General features: G+C 41.8%; 1 long non-coding RNA gene across 2 annotated transcripts; it reads left to right on the top strand.

Annotated features, from left to right (window-relative positions):
• The first annotated feature begins 2,753 nt into the window (after window positions 1–2,753).
• LOC120966185 (uncharacterized) lies at window positions 2,754–6,148 on the top strand. Of its 2 annotated transcripts, none has more exons than XR_005759399.3 (2): window positions 2,754–5,760; window positions 5,851–6,148. It is a non-coding gene; the product is annotated as an uncharacterized lncRNA (long non-coding RNA). The 2 variants fall into 2 exon arrangements; XR_005759398.3 differs by having other exon boundaries at window positions 2,754–5,764.
• Window positions 6,149–6,424: the final 276 nt, after the last annotated feature.

Below are 6,424 nucleotides of genomic sequence, written 5' to 3'. Positions count from 1 at the left end.
CGGTCCTCGATGTTCCCGCCCATGTGTGTGGTTTGTGAGGCACGTGCCACGTCAAGGACGTGCGTTGCTTATTCAAATAGCACACCACCCCTGCATGCATATGCATGGGCCACACGCATGCAAGGGTGCCCTCCCCCCCTCGGGCGGTCTCTATATCAAGCACCCATCCGGTGTCCCCTGCGGTCTAGGAAGTTGACCGGCACCGAGAGAGGTGGTAGACCACGGTCAACAACTACTTCTTCTCATGTTTTTTTACTTTACACTCTTTAAAGTTGAGTTTTGAACAAATCTAACCCAAAAAGCATATATATATATATATATATATTTATGAGTGCATCAAAAGTCTTTTATTGAAAAAATTCATCAAAAGTCATGGAATTTCCAAACATTGCTCGTAAAAACATATGAAATATGAGATACAAAAAAGATAGTGCCAAACAAAAACAAAAAGACAAGGAAAAAAAATTAGAGCAGTGGTTACCGAGGGTCGGCTATCGGCTCTAGGTAATGTCCACCTTTCCGAGAGTTACTCTCTGTAAAAGTGTAACCTAGATCTAGGGGACATATTTTCGAGAGTTACTCTCGGTAAAAGTGACGCACCGACAAGCACTCGGTAAAGGTGACGTCGACTACTTAAGCATATTTCCCCTGTTGTTTCTTCTCTCTGCTCCCCACCGACCGGCGCCCCTCCACTCCTCTCCTCTCCTCTGCTCCCAACCGACTGGCGCCCCTCCACTCCTCACCTCTCCTCTGCTCCCCACCGACCGGCGCTCCTCCACCGGCCAGTGCCCCCTCCACCGCCGCCCCCACACCACACCGAGCTCCTCCCTCCGGTGAGCCCCCCTCCTCCTCTCCATGTGTGCATAGATAGATGGATTGATAGATGGATGCATAGATAGATGGATGGATTGATAGATGGATGCATAGATAGATGGATGGATTGATAGATGGATGGATGGATTGATAGATGGATGGATGCCATGTAGATACATTTTTTCTATATGAAAAGAAAAAATGTAGATAATTGTTGATAATGTTGTATGCATGGATGCTATGTGTGGATGTGAACGATGAGATACGTGAGAGAGTGTTGATGAGAGCTTTTCTTTGGAGGAAGAAAAATCAACTTTTGAACGATGACAGTGATCTGTGTGAGCTCCTCCCCATGTTATATCTTGATAACGCACGAGGGGCTCACCCAGCTCAACCATCACCGAAAGTTGAAATACCCATGAGAGAGTGTCCACCATATATACCATCACCAGCGAGAGTGTCCACAGTATATACGTGAGAGAGTGTCGTTGAGAGTTGTTCTTGGAGGAACAAAATCAACTTTCGATGATGGCAGTCGATCTACGTGAGCTCTTATGTTATATCTTCGATGTTTGATGATTCTTATGTTATTTTCCATTGTGTGATGAAAGGTGTTAGCATCGATCGATTTTTTGGCTATGGCTTCCTCCAACGGCGAAGCTTCCATTAAGGTCGACTCCACGGACACGGAGAAGAGCGCCGATGACTGCTTGGAGGAACTGCTTGAGAAGAACCCACAACTCATCATAATGAAGTTTTTTTGTGGATCTGGCCAAGAAGAATCCCCCAGCTAAGGAGGGCAAGGCTCCACCACGTAAGGAGCCATTGAGTCCACCGACCATCATTCCCGACGATGCTTGGTCCTCAACTGTGGGGGATGCCCCCACGTGCTCTGACTCAACGATCAATGGTTTCACCAACTACACCTCGGAATAGTCACCTAGATAGTTTGACGTTGATTTAGTTGTCTCCTTAAGTACCTGCTGATTTGGACTTGGAAGGCCACTTGCGATGCTTTTGATTGTATGAGTGATGAATGCTTATGTTTATTATGTATGATGTGCATTATTTCTTGTTCTTTTGCAGATGAAGTGGTATGTGGTGTACAGAGGACGGTGTCCAGGAGTCTACAATTCATGGTCGGAATGCAATGAACAAATACTTCGTTATGAAGGCAACTCCCACGAATCATTTGACAACAGAGAGACGGCGGAGTATCATTACAATTAGTATTTCCTTAAGAAAAAGAGAAAAACTGATGAACGCAATGGTGCAAGCCAGACAAGGCTTAGCTTGTGTGAACGCAGTGGATTGAAGAACTTCATAATTCTCTTTCAGTTTGTCATAATTGTGGTGTTGCTTTTTATCATATGGTGCATGCATGTAGACCACTTTGTTGTTTAATTAGTAAGTAGGCACTTGTACTAAAGAGCTACTTTGTGATTTGAAATGAAGCTTGTGTGAACTATTTATGGATTAATGCTTATGTGAGTTTGTTGTTAACCTGTGTGACTTGAAATGCAAGTTTGAGTATTGTATAAATGTTTTTGCTGCACCAACTCGAGCAAAAAATAGTATGAACAGAACTGGGAACAAAATTTTACCGAGGGCGGTACTCGGCAAAGAGGCATGCGCTGGGAGTTGAAGGCACTTGGCTATTGCAGTTATGCCGAGAGGACTCTCGATAGAGCTCTCGGTAACGGCCACCTTTTCCGAGAGGGTCTCTCACTACAAGGATATCCTCCATAAAGCAACACATATTTTACAACGTTTTGACTAGACGTTGCAAAATTCACGATAGATACGCATATAAGCATTGTACCATATCTGTTGCAGGCTTGCAGCTCGTGACCTATTTTGACTGGCCAAACTCGAACAAAAGCCCAACACATATCTCTAGCCCGGCCCAAGTTGGTTGTCATGATTAACCTAGATCGTTCCCTGTCCCCAGCATCCCTTATTCCTCTCGAGCCTATAGGCCCCCTCGCCGGCCGCCTCCCCTCGACCTACCCTGCATCCCGGAGCGCGCCCCTCACCGCTCGCCTGAGATCCTCCGTCCCGGCACGCCGCCCCTCACCAGTCACCACTCTCCTGCGACCCTCCATCCCGGCGCACCGTCCCTCGTCACCACTCCCCTGATACCCTGCATCCCGGTGCGCCGCCCCTCGTCATCGCTCCCCTGCGACCAACTGCGTCTACTACCTCCGCACGGGGGCCTGCGGCTATGGGAAGAGCTGCAGCTACAACCACCCTCGCGATCGCGCCGCCGCGGTGAGCCGGGCCGCTTCTCTTGTCCCAATTTTGTTGGCCCCATCATGCTCTGCTTCACTTCAATCTAGTTGGGGATTGGTACTTACGACTTGCCAATCCCTGATAATGAACGACAGACTGAATTACAGCTGGTTGGTGTGGAGGGGAGCTTCCAGCTAAAGCCTCTTTCTGTGATTGAATTGATTCTAGTTGTGGCTTAGGAGCTTGTCACCAGTCCATGGAAGTGAACTTGATTGTGCAGTCGTTGGTTCCTGTTGTTGATTATGTGATTGACTGATTGTATAATAGGGCTTGTTGTCTTATTCTCGTGGTTGATGTTGATTATTCAAAGTTCCACTTTCTGCTTACGGTGCCACTTGCTTATGTTGTAGGCCTGATCATTCACAACTTCATATTTGTTTCCGAGACTTCAGAGCAGGTTACAATATCAATTTTCTCTACTAAGTAATAATTACCTCCACTCGATGCAGAGAAATGCAATGGCACTCAAGCACTGAATATGTTGCAATGGACATGACCCCAAAACTTTCTCCCTCTCTTTTATTTGAGTCACAATTCAGTATTTTTTTTTACATATTTCATTCGCTTAAAAGACCATTTAGATCTTTGTGTTCTCTGCTACTACAAACTGAGGAGCAACTTGACAGCTTTATGCAGCTCGGTCAACTAGGCCGCTGGGACGCTGGGGGAGAAGGACATCGGTGCAGAGCATGGCAAAGCCGAGTACTTGTTGGATCTGAGGGCTTCTGATCCATAGTTCTCCGCATGATCATCCATCAGCATCTAGTGACATTAACACTCAGCCGCATAAGGCTTTCTCCCCACTATAGTTGGCGTTCAAGAGCGTAAGGAAGGTAATCTGTTGATCAATTACTGTTGCTTGTCACAAAACTCTGAAAAATATTACTGAGCACATCTACAACGAGCTATGCTTGCCATTTAAAAATATGCTTATGTGAGCTGCGTGTCATATCAATTTTTTTATGCAAGAAGATCTTGCGATTTACTTATGATTTATGAACAGAAATTGTTTACTGTGTAACCCCTAAATACAGTAGAAGAGAAACAAATCTTATAAAACTATGCTGAGACGAGTAGTACTTATTTAGTCAAGTGACATGTTAGATAAAATTCCACACCTATTACAACTTATCTGACTTCTGTATTTTTTAATGATAGCTGAACTAGATTGTGTTCCAGGAATACAAAACCGTGGATGTTTTCCATTTATTCACTTGGATATTGGAATTTGATTGATGTCCCCTTCTCCTATTATTAACAACATATACCTACACGGTTCTGTCTGCTGGTTTGCCAAATTCTAGACACTTCTTTTGTGGTTCGTGCTTCCGCTTTATACCATGCTTGCCTACATCCGTAGTGTCACTCCTTTATTCTCTTGATGTGCTTTTCCTTTACAAGGAAGAATACACACCATGAGGAAAAGAGAAGTAAAATTGTAGCATATGGCAACTTTATAAATACTAACATGTTTCTGATTCATCATGAGGTCATGTACTGATGGATTGCAAAAAGAAAAAGAAAAATAATGTCAATTGTTTCTATATCACTTTAATTGGCATGGTCCATCTGTAGTGTCGTTCAATTATTAGACCACATTCAATATTATTTTTTGGATGCCTGCAACTTCCAACTAAATAGATTGCCGTATCTATATCTGATTTGTATTTGTAGTCTACAAACAAGACATCCTAATTATTTGTTCGAACATACTACAGTCTTGTTTTCTCTGCCGTGTCTTCTCCTTTTCTTAATAGTGTCACTGCCTTTGATTTATCTGCTCAGATGTGCTATTTAGAGTTTGATCTGGATATATACTAGCTATTTTATTAGGAGTTGGTGGTAAAGATGAACTAATGGTTGATCCGCCCTGCTGTCCATGCTGCACTTCATGCAAAATCATTGGGTCGGTACTGGGAGTACTTCATTTATGATAGATCTTATGCTTCAAAGCTTCTTTTTATTGTCTAATATGTTTTATTTGCACTAATTTGGTAAATTTATTTTATCTTTTGGCTTAATATGTCCCAGGTATTGATATAGTAATATTTTTTACTTGGTTAATGGCCAAACATACTGCTTCAGTATCTTCCGGTAGGTGCCTCAGAATTATGCAGTTGATCATACCATACTGCTACTTGAATATGTCTATCTTTGTGTTCTACACTGAAGCTATCATATGAAGTTTAATTATTTTCAGCGTCCATCACCAAAACTACTTTGTTTGTAGTGAAAGGCTTCATAGAATTTCATAGATGTTGCACATCATGAGATTAACCTGTAGATGTATTCATAACCATATAGTAGAGGGGAAGATGCAAACACGACATGTCTTGGCCTCTCAACCTTTTCTGTTATATGTCACGTTTCTATTAATTATTTTGCTTGACATGATTCTTTCAATGGTAACATTGATTTTCTCTAACAGGTAGGAACAAAAGTATTTTTAATGAGCCTAAAAAATCGTAACACATGTAGCTCTTGCTACAGTTGTAAGTTGTGATCCTAAATTTGAACTTGATGGTGCTGAAATTACTAATGAATTCTGGGTAGTGCATGTTGATATGGCACTTGTGAAAACTGAAGATTGGGTACGGAGTCGCAAAAACTGCAATACTCTTGGTAATGCAGATTTGTTTTTGCATCTCAACCTTTGTAAGTGAGTAATATCCTCCCTCTATGACTACTTGCATCATGTCAATGCATTGTGTGTGTTAACAGTTCATTTTGTTTTTTTGTTTGTAGATTCAAAAGATAAATGGATGATTTTATTGGTGTGTGTGGCAAGTATACTACAAGGATGATGATGATGATGTTCCTGTTCATGATGATGAAGACGGATGGTGTCAGTTTTAATTAAGTTGTAGGGATGATGTTCCTCGATTGTGTTTTAGTTACGTTGTAGGGATGTTTATGGATGCTTTAAGTTTAAGTTTCGCCGTCAAGAAACATTTAGATTATACTTCCCATTTGGATGATTTTTCTTGTGTAATATGCACTATTGTAATCCAACAGTTTTATTTAATATATGATTTCTTCCTCCCATGAGTATATTCTCTTGTTTGTCTTTACCGGAAATTCATAATTATCACCATTATGTAAAGCACTAATTTAATTGCTGGCAATATGTATAAAAAATATTATTCATATTATATATGAACCACGTTGCAAATTCTTTGTTGCCAAGCCCTGGAACTTTGTTTCCTATACAATAAGCACCAACACATAGAAGTGTTGCACAAGTCTGTTTTATGTGTTGTATTCTTGCAACGGTCTCTTTTACCAACGATAATATAAGCGTTGCATTATGCGCTAGCAA

Source organism: Aegilops tauschii, chromosome 6 (genome assembly GCF_002575655.3).
Source record: "Aegilops tauschii subsp. strangulata cultivar AL8/78 chromosome 6, Aet v6.0, whole genome shotgun sequence".
NCBI classification, from domain to species: Eukaryota; Viridiplantae; Streptophyta; class Magnoliopsida; order Poales; family Poaceae; genus Aegilops; species Aegilops tauschii.
The sequence above is the reverse complement of the archived record's forward strand: the minus strand, read 5'-3'. Positions and strand labels throughout refer to the sequence as shown.